The sequence below is a fragment of the Littorina saxatilis genome, linkage group LG3 (assembly GCF_037325665.1).
Source record: "Littorina saxatilis isolate snail1 linkage group LG3, US_GU_Lsax_2.0, whole genome shotgun sequence".
In the NCBI taxonomy this organism is placed as follows: Eukaryota; Metazoa; Mollusca; class Gastropoda; order Littorinimorpha; family Littorinidae; genus Littorina; species Littorina saxatilis.
The window spans coordinates 50,100,484-50,114,870 of record NC_090247.1 but is presented as its reverse complement, the minus strand read 5'-3'; positions in this window follow the sequence as shown (position 1 = coordinate 50,114,870).

Below are 14,387 nucleotides of genomic sequence, written 5' to 3'. Positions count from 1 at the left end.
CATTAGTACTAAAACAATTATAACAAAGATCACAGTCTTTGTGATTTTCGGCGTTGTGCTCATCTGTCTATGTTAGCCCAATAGCATTAGAAGTTTTGACTAAAAGCGATAATTACACACATCATAGATTTGGAATGTTATCTGTTGTCCCTTGTTTCTTGTCATAGGGTTAGACTGCTAACGTTGCAAAATTGCAAGAATCAGAAAGCAAGATTGGCTAATAACTTGACCGTTCAATAACATACCATACAAAATGTCCACAAGTATCTTGAACTTTCGACGAAGTAATAGGGTCTCAACCTCTAATTCCGATTATGAATTGACAATTTTATGCATGCTTGAATGTTCAGAAAAATGTGCAAGCTAAAACAAAATGATCAAAATTGACTCCATACATTAGACTTGCATGTGTGTTGTTGTTTTTGTTGTTGTTTTTATTTTAGTAAACGAACCCACACACCAAACAATAACGAGACGATAGGAGATAAGAACAGAAACAAAATTAACCTTAGTTTTCATCGTTTATCCTCTCAATTTTGGTGTGGGTTCGAATCCCAGGTTCGGCAAGAGATTTTTTTTTTTATCTCGGAGTCAAGGTTGTGCACACTAGCTCTCTTCGGATTCCGAACACCCTCGAAAGAGATCCCAAGCTCACACTGATGCAGCAAAAGTATCAGGGTTTGGAAAACATGAAGACACGCACACATGCATCAACTCGTGTCTCTCATGATCATGATCGTATCGTCGATACTTTGCCGAGACAAGCCTATAATAATGCTGGCGTGTCGAAGAAGATAGCAGTCGTGGGCTTGTTCGAGTCAAAGTATCACACCATAATATATTATCAGCGTATTACTGATTGACTGACGGTCTAGAATTTGTGTCCAGCGTTTTAGAAATTATAACAGACATGCATGAGAGGTGATACACTGAAAACAACGTTTTAGAAATTATAACAGACATGCATGAGAGGTGATACACTGAAAACAACGACAGTATTACCAATACCTGTCCCAATAAAGGCAAAGTGATCTAAGACGACGTTAAACCCAAATGGTCAGTCAGTCCTCTCAGCATTGTTTGTCGTTCGCTGCATGTCAGCGGGTGTTCGCTGCAAGAGTGTCATTCACTATTGTCTTTACCAGGTGGCGTGAAGACGCAGGGAGGAGGTGTCAATGTGGTAACAGCGTAGCGCGAGGCGGGTACGTGTGGATGCGGGTGGATCCTACCCGGCTGTGATGCAATTGTGACAGCTGGCGGAAGTCCAGTGTAGCGTATAGCGAGTAGGTGTGAAAACACACGGTCGTTTATTGACACACACGTATCATAGTACAGGTACTTAATAGAAAACAGAAAACCGTCTGTGACAAGACATTTCAAACGGGTACCTTATTACCTGTACTTAAATTCTGGCGAATAGGTGTTAAATAAACGGTCGTGGACTTGTTGCGGTCACAAGTGCGTGCCTTAATTGTCAAATTGTATGTATAAAACTTCACAACAGATGGCTATCAGTCCTGCAGTTTGAAAAATGACTCAGTTTAGTAATAATTAAACTTCAAGTAAAGTGCGTGTATAATTATGTCTATATGCGGCGTGTGTGTGTATGTATGTGTGTGTGTGTGTGTGTGTGTGTGTGTGTGTGTGTGTGTGTGTGTGTGTTTGTGTGTCTGAATGTGTGCATGTGTGTATGTGGTTTAAACTGTTTTATTCATTTGTGCATTATTTACAAAAAACGCATATTGAGTAAACAACAACAAGCATAATGCTTATAGTGGTGTTTACAGTTAGAAAATTACATATAAATGGCGGCTATTGTACAGTTTAAATGAAGAGCAAGCAAACATGAAAGGAAAATTGAATGAAAATTGTACATCAAAACAAAAATCCGTTTAAGAATACATATATATAATATTTATGGTGTTAGCGAGTAAGAGATAGGGAGGGAGAGAGGGATAGGGAGGGAGAGAGGGTGTGTATGTGTGTATGTGTATGTGTGTGTGTGCGTGCGAAGGTGCGTCTGTCTGATTGTCTGTCTGTGCTGTGTGTCTGTCTGTGCTGTGTGCCTGTCTGTGTGTCTGTCTGTGTGTCTGTGTGTCTGTCCGTCTGTCTAAAAAACAAAGCTTATATAATTATTGGAATTCCGACTGGAAAGTGTTTCATGTATATAATCGTAGTATAAAGATCACTATTTACCTTAACTTTGATTTGCAAACTCTTGAGTTTCCAAAGCTGCAATTCGTCAGGTTTATATAAACTTGATTGTGATTGTGAAATCAGCTAAAGCGTGACATTTTGTGTTGACTGGAAACGATTTCTCGCAAACAGCAGCTTTAAACTTATATTTCTCTAGCATTCACAATGATTTTTCACAAAGCTTAGTATATAATATGTAGCTGTTAGCAAGAAATATATATTCGTGTGTGGGGCCTTTTAATTTTACCCTTCAAAACAGCGGGTGACCCCCTACCACACACGCGCTTATATGTGTGTTTTTCTTTTCCAAATGAGACGACAAGAACGATATGCTAGAGGAATAAATGCACCTTATTAAAAATGTCTTCGGCCGCATGGCACTTGTGACAAGTTAGAAAAATAAAATACTGAGCGTACGTTCACTGTATTTTACATGCAGTTTCATTCAATAATAGAGTAATCATTTGAGACCTGATAAAGTAATACGCATACAGGAAATAAGAAATGGGGGTATAGGCTTACGAACTCAAGCGAACTATACATAGTATACATGTCCCAAGTTTTTAGATGAATTGGGGTATTTTCTTTACATTAATGAGCATATACATTTGTTTTAAAGTGAAACCGCCTTTATAAGACACACCCCCCCCCCCCCTAAATCCACCTTAATTTTCAGATTTTAACAATTAAAATATAACAACATGTGCTGTATGAATTATCAGGACCGAAACGTTGAGATACTGATATATATGCGAGCTTGGAGTAAGCTGTTGTTGTTTGCATGGTCAAGAGTTAAAAACCATGGCAGACACACTTTTCACCCATCAGACGTGTACCATTAAGTGCTATGATGAGCAGGGATGAGCGATTATAGTTTTGAGGAGCACTTTCATCACAAAATACGGCGTGCAAATGATTTGTTTATTAATCATTTTAGTTTGTCTGTTTATTGATAAAATGAGCGCACATTAAATGCATTCCGCAGGTCAGTTTGGTAATCATATAATGTTGCCTATATATATATATATATATATATATATATATATATATATATGTGCGCTCAAAACTCAGGCACGTGACCGGGTTGAAAAACGCAGCAACAGAATAGAATTATGAATACGTGTGGTAAAGAGAGAGAGAGAGAGAGAGAGAGAGAGAGAGAGAGAGAGAGAGAGAGAGAGAGAGAGAGAGAGAGAGAGAGAGAGAGAGAGAGAGAGACAGAGACAGAGACAGAGACAGACCGAGACAGACAGACAGACAGAGACAGACAGACAGACAGACAGACAGACAGACAGACAGACAGACAGAGACAGACAGACAGACAGACAGACAGAGACAGATACAGAGAGAGACAGACAGACATACAGAGACAGAGACAGAGAGAGACAGAGAGAGACAGAGAGAGAGACAGAGACAGAGAGACAGACAGACAGGCAGAGACAGAGACAGACAGACAGACAGACAGACAGACAGACAGACAGACAGACAGACAGAGAGGGGGAGGAGCGAGGGAGAAAGAAAGAGAGTGAGAGAACAGACATGCAGACAGAAGGACAGACAGACAGACAGACAAAAACCGAGAGATAGACGGACATACAAACAGTCCGTCTGCATGAGAGAGACAGAGAAAGTTATAGTATGTATATGTATGGTTTTTTTCATTGTAAAGCGCTTAGAGAACGTAAAGCGCTCTATAAATCTCCCATATTATTATTATTATTATTATTATTTAAGTTATTGAGACATCCCAGTGCACTAAGGGATTTATAGAGCAAATCGAGAAAATTCATTATTGAACGAAGCGCATAGCGCTGAGTTCAATAATTATTTTCGAGATTTGCTCTATAAATCCCTTAGTGCACTGGGATTGTTTCAATAACGATATTGTCAGTACCGCCATAGAAAAAAGAAGATTCCAAACGCACATTTTGCAACGCGCATTTGAATAGGCATAACTGTGTGGTCAGGTTGTGTACAGTAAAGATCTACTTTTGTGTGGGCCGGTGTCTCAAGTGTGTCATGCTTTCGTCACACGCATTTTAATTTCTGTTGGTAAATTCCAGTGTAGCGTTATAGCTGAACAGTGATGATCTTTCAGAGAGACCTCATTTGAACTCGGAGAAAGGACTGTGCTCTTCATTATTCGCGATTCGAAACCTTCAGTCGAGCTTCGATGGATTGACTGTGCGGAGTGACTCCCCTTGAATTGACTTACCCCACGAAGGACTCGACAGTTCGCACATTTTCAAAATAAATGTGGCATATATCTCGTGTTGTATCTTCACTCATCGGGGAGTCTGATACTAAATATGAACGGTAAGAATGCTCTGAACCCTACACGTATTATATCCCCATCGTTTTTTCGTTCACATTTGCCCAACATGTTAATTTGCTGAGCGGGGTTTATGTCGTCTGCTACTGCTAGGCTAGAACAATCGAACCACTGCAGTCTGCACTGTCACTGAGTCTGCACGAATAAGGCAGAATTATATGGTAAGAACGTTCTGAACCCTACACGTTTTCGATTACGATTGTTCTTGCCTTGAAATAATAATTCGGAAACCATTCATTTACTGAACTGATGCAGTCGTATTTCAGTGTAGTCTGCTAGAGTCGATCGAATCAGTCTTCCAAACTGGTCTAGCTGGTACGTTATCAGAATAACACTTGTGTTTTCTGTTAGCCGCTGGGAATTGTATACTAACTCATCATTTGGTAATGTGGATGATAAGTTACATGCCACTAACACGGCATATTATGAGAAGAATCTATGCAAGTCAGCGAAAATGAGATGAAACACAGCGGCTTCTATTTTTAGATCAGTGGCAGCCGCACTGTGGCACAGGCACATGCAATCTGTCAGAAAAAAAACCCCACTTCTGCTTTAATTGAGAAGCAGGGAATTTATGGTCATTTGGTATTGTGGAGAATATAAGCTACATGTCATTAATTAATTCTGAGGATGAGAGTACAGTCTTGCTTTGGCAAAGGGCGTAAGAATACACTCTGTGGAAAAGTTAGCGCACTCTTGGAGTGCGCTAACAGTTTTAAGCGCATCGCCATTAGCCAATCAACTGGTTCACATCAGTCATGTGACACCAGTACTTACTGACAATTATTATTATTATTATTATTATTATTATTGTTATTATAATACAAAGAAAGGCCTGGGGTGAGGATACATGGGAAAGAGAATAACAATATTACTGAAAAAAACAAACACAATAACACGAAAACTTGTTCTAATTTGCGTGAATCATTACCATTCATTATTTTGTTGCCGGTGTATGCTAATGATGAGCATAACATGTTAAACGACACTGCTTTTTATATATGGAACATAACTTTAAACGCATTACGATGTCGTACACAAAGATCAAACGTGATGTGCGCAAAAGTGGCTCATTTGCTTTTACAATGTATCCCTCTTGTACATATTGATCTGTTACGACTGTGATCGGTGCGTGAATGAACAAGCCTTTAAAATGCTGATGAATAAACTAGACTTGTTATAAACATCTGTTCCTGGCTTGTGGTGTCAAATGTTTGCTTCTATATTTATAGCGCTATACTTGGATGATATAGATGTATACAATTTCATAACCGAACATGAGGTATATATAATTATAAGCGAAGCTGTTGCCAGTTCAAAAGATTTACTGTGGATTTAGGCCTATTGCATGCTACCTGTCAACGAACACATTTTATATTTGTGAATAGGCTATAAAGACTTTTACTGTTAATGGTTTAACAGACTACCATACTTCCGCCTATATACTGTTTCACACAGGGAGAAAAACATATCAATTACCTATATCGAGTGCAGGTAATTGTGTGTGGGTGTTTTGCGTGCTTTTGATGTTACACCATTCCGACTGAAGCAGATGTTAACCGCAATAGAGGTAATGGATTGTGTTTCCTGTTTTTCCCCAAACTTGAAGCCGATTTTGTTTTAGATCGGAGGCAAATGTTGCGTCCATCGGGTAATGATGAACTAATATTTATAACAGTACGTACGTTAAATGATCAAATCTCAAAATAATACGACAGTTAATTTTTGAAGAAAAAAAAAGGTGCCGTTTGACAGATTTGAGACAATTAGTATACATTCTGGCATGCAGTAAATAGCATATAGTGAAAGCCCCCCCCCCTTCTCTCTCATGCAGTCTCTCTCTCTTTTCTCCCTTTCTTTCTCTCATTCACTTTCTCCCCCCTCTCTCTCTCTCTCTCTCTCTCTCTCTCTCTCTCTCTCTCTCTCTCTCTCTCTCTCTCTCTCTCTCTCTCAACTTTTAATCAGATGTATATCGATCAGGAAGTGTTGTTGGTATGAAGATTTCAGTTCCAAAATAACCATGCAGGTGTCGTCAGTGTTTGGGAGTTTATGGGACAATATCAAAATTGGTATGATCTTACGCCACCGTAAGAAAAAAGTCTGCAGAACTGTCAAAATGACGGCCACATTCTTTTTGCCTGACGACATCCCTGTGTATTAAATACAAACGTCAGTTCTTTGCCCAATCAACAATATATACGGATCATGTCTGTATCAACCTGTTCAAAGGAACAAACTTGCTTTTGTGACGACACAGCATTCTAAAGTATGGGACTGTTAAAGTCTTGTGATGTGTTTTACTTGTCTCTGACTATGATGTCTAATTAATAAAATAGATAAGTTCACGAATGGTTAATGTTTTATTTATTATCATGTTAATTACAACCGTTGTTACTATAGTATATATCTGTCTCCGTTTTGTTTATCTTATAATTCTTTATATGCTAATATACGCGCATATATAGTATCTGCTGAGTGCATACTTTATTTTCGGGAGGGGGGGGGGGGGGGGGTTGGGGCGGGAGTGAGGGGGATGGGGGAGGGCTGGCCGCTTTGAATTCATGATATAGGTGTTAGTGTAAACCGGTGATTTCATTATAGGTGTGTAGTAAACCGGGGATTCCATATGATACGTTTAATTAAACCGGTGATTTCATGATACGTGTTCAATAATAAACAGGTGATTTCATGATATAGATGTTTTTATAAACCGGTGAATTTGATCATATATTATGTTTTGGAAACCGGTGATTTCATGTTAAGTGATTTGTAACTAAAAGACAAGAAAAATGCGGCATCGAACAAAAAACCCAGTCATTTGGTCTTTCTAACTGATCAAACTTAGCTGTGACGACAGCGCAATAGCTCGATTTTGACAAGAGCAAATTAATGTCAAATGCAACCCAAACCAAATGGACAGATCGGCTGATGGTTTCTTTTCCGGTAATTTTACATAAAAGAAACAAACAGTAAAATACCGGAAATGTCTTATTACAGCGAACACTACAGAACACGCAGAAGTTTGTCTCTATTATACATGACTTACTTCGACGGATTGACTTGATTTGTGATTATGAATACTAATCCTCAAGTATTTTTTACTCTACTTATCAAGTATAGATAGAACAATGCAATGGTTTGAGGCAGATTATATGGACAGCCACTCTGTCACTTTCTTGCAAGTGACATTTTGACAACTTTCACCGTCAGTGATCAAAATCTGTTGAGCATATAATTATGACGCCTAAAACTCTCTTCAGAACACTGTCCCCTCTCTTTGAGATCGGTCAAGAGATACACGTCGAAATCGCGAATGACAATGTATAATGCCTTCCAGAAACGCAGAATCAACGACAGCATCTGAGATTGCGTCATTGGTGTCATGATCTGGTGTGACGTCAGTCTGACCATCTGCACTGCACTACGGCCACTCGTCGCGGAGAAAGAGACAGCGGTCCGGTCGCGGGTCAGTGATTATGGCGTGTCACGCGCTGTTGAGCGTGCTTTTGAGACGCGTGACAAGTGGATGTGAGAGAACGTGAAGAGGTGCACACATGCTGTAGTGGAATGCAGGTTGCGTCATTCCTGTCTCAAGATGATGGTGCATTGGAGGTTGTCTTACTCCGTATACCACTTTATCTTGCCTCTTTTGTGTTTTTTGTCTCTGTCTTTTCTTCTGTCTGTCTATCTGTCTGCATGTCCTTCTCTCTCTCTCTCTCTCTCTCTCTCTCTCTCTCTCTCTCTCTCTCTCTCTCTCTCTCTCTCTCTCTCTCTCTCTCTCTCTCTCTCTCTCTCTCTCTCTGTATACCAATGCTTATTCTGTTACCCTCGTAAAATAAAGAATTGTCATTGTCATTGTCATTGTCTCTCTCTCTCTCTCTCTCTCTCTCTCTCTCTCTCTCTCTCTCTCTCTCTCTCTTGCTCTCTCCTTTTTCTCTCTCTCTCTCTCTCTCTCTCTCTCTCTCTCTCTCTCTCTCTCTCTCTCTCTCTCTCTCTCTCTCTCTCTCTCTCTCTGTATACCAATGCTTATTCTGTTACCCTCGTAAAATAAAGAATTGTCATTGTCATTGTCATTGTCTCTCTCTCTCTCTCTCTCTCTCTCTCTCTCTCTCTTGCTCTCTCCTTTTTCTCTCTCTCTCTCTCTCTCTCTCTCTCTCTCTCTCTCTCTCTCTCTCTCTCTCTCCTTCAAATGTTCTTCCTTCCTTTCTGTTTTGTTTCTTTCTTTTTTGCCGTTTTCCTTTCTTTCTCCCTGTTTTTTTGTGTTTGCTTTTTCTTACTCTCATTATGACCGGCACGGTTGGCCTAGTGGTAAGGCGTCCGCCCCGTGATCGGGAGGTCGTGGGTTCGAACCCCGGCCGGGTCATACCTAAGACTTTAAAATTGGCAATCTATCAATCAATCAATCAACCAATGAGTCTTATATCGCGCATATTCCGTGGGTACAGTTCTAGGCGCTCTGCAGTGATGCCGTGTGAGATGAAATTTTATACGGCCAGTAGATTGCAGCCATTTCGGCGCATATTTACCTTTCACGGCCTATTATTCCAAGTCACACGGGTATAGGTAGACAATTATTAACTGTGCCTAAGCAATTTTGCCATGAAAGACCCTTTTGTCAATCGTGGGATCTTTAACGTGCACACCCAATGTAGTGTACACGGGGGGAGGTTCGGACACCGAAGAGAGTCTGCACACAAAGTTGACTCTGTGAAATAAATTTCCGCCGAACCTGGGATCGAACTCACGCTGACAGCGGCCAACTGAATACAAATCCAGCGCGCTACCAACTGAGCTATATCCCCGCCTGGCGTCTGGCATTATGGGGTTAGTGCTAGGACTGGTTGGTCCGGTGTCAGAATAATGTGACTGGGCGAGACATGAAGCCTGTGCTGCGACTTCTGTCTTGTATGTGGCGCACATTATATGTCAAAGCAGCACCGCCCTGATGATGATGGTCGGCTGGGCGTTAAGCAAACCAAAAAACTCTCATTACCGGGTATGTCTTCCTTTCTTTTTGTCTTTCTTTTTGTCTTTCTGTCTTCCTTAAATATACTTTTTTTCTTTCGCTCTTCCTTTCTTTTTTCATTCCTTCTTTCTTTCCTTCTTTCTTTCTTTGTTTTGTTGACTTTACATTGCTTGCAGCTTTCTTGTACAGAATAAATGCTTCCCCACTCATTGTAAGTCCCCAATTTATGCTTTCTCTTTTTTACATCTAGTCAAGTTTTGACTAAATGTTTTAACATAGACTGGGAATCGAGACGAGGGTGGTTGTGTATGCGTGTGCGTATGTGTGTGTGTGTTTATAAAGCGTTACGAGAAAACTATTGGACCGATCTTAATGAAACTTTTCATGAGAGTTTCTGGGTATGATATCCCCAGACTTTTTTCTCCTCATTTTTTTTTTATAAATGTCTTTAATGACGTCACATCTGGCTTTTTGTAAAAGTTGAGGCAGCACTGTCACGCCCTCATTTTTCAATCAAATGAATTGAAATGATAGTCAAGCATGCAGCCTGAACGCCACAATATAGGCCGACTTACCAATACAATGGCTCATATAGGAGATGAAATGCTTTCTGTCCATTTTTTGAACGTTTTTTTTCTCTTCAAGTTTGCTTGCTAAAAGTACCCTGTGATACGACTTGAGTGGCTACCATTACCAAACATGCTTACATTCGATATATTTTGGCCTGATTCGACAATATACATATTTAGACCGGTTCCATGCAGCCTGAACGCTAAAGTATAGGCCGACTTACCAATGCAATGGCTCATATAGGAGATAAAATGTTTTCTGCCGATTTTTTGAACTTTTTTTTTCTTCTCCAGTTTGCTTTTCTAAAAGTACCCTAAGATACGACTTGAGTGGCAACGAAGCTACTCTGTGGTTTCTGTCAAAATCAGTAACGACAGACACACACAGAAACCAGAGAACGATTTATTTTCTCCCTTCTTCTGTCGTGCTCTTGTCTCTTCCTGTTCTTGTCCTTCTTTTTTCCCATCCTTTTTGTCATTCTTCTTACAGTTTCCTCTCTCCTTCCTCTTCTCATCAGTTTCTCCTTCAAAAATTCTTACGACCGATGATCCCTCCACCTCGAACGAAAGCGACACCGAACCTCCACCCCAGCTAAGCCATCGGGGACCCCAAGGTTTGATTTTTCGGCGGCTGCGCGCACCGGAAGACATGATGCTTGCCGACAACCAATCAGCGCGGTGAAATGAAACAGAAATGTTGTAACCGGTTTTCCTGGCCCGTTGTGTGCATGGGTGATCTCCCTTCTCTTCTCGGGTCTCCGCCAGAGTCGACACTAGGGTGAAGTGATGCATATTTATCACTTCCGATTTTCTTTGGCGCATTGTTTCCTGTTTGTGGGGTGTCGACGATGTTTGAGGGGCGGAGGTGTAAAGCGACGCCGAGGTCCGTTGCGGTCGTGGTGGCAAAGTTTTGTTCTTTGTTTTGTTTTGTGTTTTGCTTTTCTTGCGTCAGTGTTTGTGGCTCACTTGTTTGTTTGTGTGTGTTTTTAGGTTTTTTTTCTTCTTTTTTCCTCCAAATGTCCCTGATATCGTTAACTTTGCCCCAGTCTCAGCTTGTCCCTGTCTGTCTTGTCTGTCTGTCTATCTGTTTCTCTCTGTCTCTGTTTTTTTGGTTAATCTCTCTCTCTCCATATCTCTCTCCCTCTCTCTCCCTCTCTCTCTCTCTCTCTCTCTCTCTCTCTCTCTCTCTCTCTCTCTCTCTCTCTTGCTCGCTATGTCTTCCTCTCTCTCTCTCTCCGTATCTTGCTATCTCTCTCTCTCTCTCTCTGTCTGTCTGTCTCTCTGTCCCTCTCTCTCTCTCTCTCTCTCCACCTCTCTCTCTCTGTCCCTTTCTCTCTCTCTCTCTCTCTCTCTCTCTCTCTCTCTCTCTCTCTCTCTCTCCCTCTCCTTGTGTCGCTCTCTCATTTTGTTGTTAACCTTTTAATTCTTTTTTGTATTATCAATTTGTGTCTGTGCTTCCCAAAGACAGATTGTAAGAAAAGGCATGGCCTTAAATCTTAATCCTTGTGCAATAAAGTTCAATTAAATTGAATTCAATTCTCTCTCTCATTCTCTTTTGCTTATCTCTCGTTCTCTCTTTCTCTCTACCTCTCTCTCTGCCCTCCCCCCTCTCTCTCTCTCTCTCTCTCTCTCTCTCTCTCTCTCTCTCTCTCTCTCTCTCTCTCTCTCTCTCTCTCTCTCTCTCTCTCTCTCTCTCTCTCTCACCCACTCCCTCCCCCTCTCTCTCTCTTTCTCTCTGTCTCTCTCTCTGTCTCTCTCTCTCTCTATCTCTCTCTTTCTCTCTCTCTCTCTTTCTCTCTCTCTCTCCATATCTTAATCCTTGTTAAATAAAGTTCAATTCTCTCTATCTCTCTCTCTCTCTCTCTCTCTCTCTCTCTCTCTCTCTCTCTCTATCTCTCTCTCTTTCGCTTTTCTCTCGTTCTCTCTTTCTCTGTTTTTATTCCTCTCTCTCTTTATTCCTCCCTACCTTACTCCCCCCTCTCCCTCTCTCTGTGTCTCTATCTCTATCGCACTCACCCCCTCCTATGTATCTGACTCCCTCTTTCTCTTTTTACATTTAGTCAAGTTTTGACTAAAAGTTTTAAAATAGAGGGGGAATCGAGATGAGGGTGTGGTGTATGTGTGTGTGTGTGTGTGTGTGTGTGTGTGTGTGTGTGTGTGTGTGTGTGTGTGTGTGTGTGTGTGTGTGTATGTGTGTGTGTGTGTCTAACGCGATTCCGAGAAACTACTGGACCGATCTTCATGAAACTTTACATGAGAGTTCCTGGGTATTATATCTCCAGACGTTTTTTTCAGTTTTTGGATACATATCTTTGATGACGTTATATCCGGCTTTTTGTGAAAGTTGAGGCGGCACTGTCACGCTCTCATTTTCAACCAATTTGGTTTAAATTTTTGTCAAGTAATCTTCGACGAAGCCCGGACTCTGGTATTGCATTTCAGCTTGGAGGCTTAAACATTAATTAATGAGTTTGCTCATTAAATTTGCCATTAAAATCGATTTTTCGAAAACAGATTTACAATTGATTGCATCGTATTCTTCATCAAATTTTGAATTAAAAAATATATACATATGTCATGTTTATTCTTAAAATGTGATCACAATTAACGAAATTAGGTTAATTAGTACTTCGATTATTATTTAAGAAATCGATCCAAAAATGATTTCATCTTATCCCATATGACCTGCCTCTTTGTCTCTGTTAGCTGTAGAGGGGATTATTCTGGATAATCCATCACAACCATATGAATTATCCATCACAACCGAGTCTCAATCTCACCTGTCATTGGTCATTGTCTTTGATCTCAGAGTACAATTGAATAATTTAGAGGTCATCTGCATATTTATCGGTAACTCGGCGGGGACTACTTTTTTCAGCAAAACAATTGAGATATTCTGCGGTATAAAAGTCGAACTGACGTTTGGCTAACGATCTACAAACAATATCATACCACTTTTCATGCACATTTAAACAAACATAATTGTTCTTCTTTTTTTATGACATTTGTATACATATATTCGTGGGCATTGTTCTTTACAGAACAGTATAGACACATATGTTAACAGTATGATATCAACACTAATTGACCCTCTGATTCAAAGACATAAAGCAGAAAAGATATGCTATACCAAGCGGTTCAAAATCTAATGAACAAATAACTTATTTGATATTGAATTAATCACATTATTCAATCCAATAACTTTGAAAAAAAGATAAATCTGTCAGCACAATAATGCCCGATGAAGCACAGTGAGGATTTAGTAATAAAGACAAGATAAAACGGAGAAGATGGCAGACAAAGAATGATTAAAAGTAAACGAGGACTTTATCAGTGTATCCATTAATCAGTGAACAATTCGCTTCAAAGTAGTTTCAAGTTGCTTCAAAGCTAACTTCTGATTGATGGAACTAAACTCAACTCTTTAAAATCTAACGGTACAATCTCTCACAACCACACCACCACCACCACCACCACCACCAATCCCACCTTCACATAGTCACACATGTCATGCTATAGTTCCAGAGTATTAAACACTCACTCACTCCCTCGGGCTATACACTCGCTGCCACGAACAACGGTGCACGAACAACAGTACCAGCTCAGGCAAAGCGAAGCGATGAGGTGAGGTGATTAAGGCAAATAATGAGATAACAAATGAAGGGCGACGGAGGATGAGCTTGTTTCGATGTGTAATTAAGCAATTAGCTGGCCTAATGTCAGCCAAATGAGCGGCCAGGCTTTCAAAGCCGAGGCCTGTTGATGCGGAGAGAGATAGTGACGGGGATGGCCCACCCTGGACCCGCAGATGTCGCGTCGCGTGGATCGCTTGACTTCAACTGAGTTTTCGAGTCGCGGCTAAATCTGTCCTAAATCGAACCTAAATCGTTGTCCGGGCCGTTCATATTGCACATTGTTTTGTTTTTCAATTGCCCCCATAGGGTTTCTTGAATAAATCCTTTGCCTTGCCTTGCCTTGCGCATGCCTTGCCGACTTTTCGCCGACTTGGCCTCATCAACTCGGGAGCGATTTCAAACCAAAAACAGTTGGGGAGAAGTTGGTTGAAAGTCTGCCTTGTGAACGGCACTTTAGGCTGGGTCTATATTTTATGTGGAGGAACGGTTAATGACTACGTTTTTGGTTTTATTATGTGATTATAAAGTCTTCGCGTCAAACGCAAATTACCGACATTTGTATTACTAGTTTTGTATGAAAATACCCAAACAGAAATGGTCTAGCAGTTTTGAGTGGATTTGGCAGTTGTTTTTGTTGTTGTCCGGATTTTACAAAAATAAAATTATTTCTCAACCAAGCAAAAACTGTA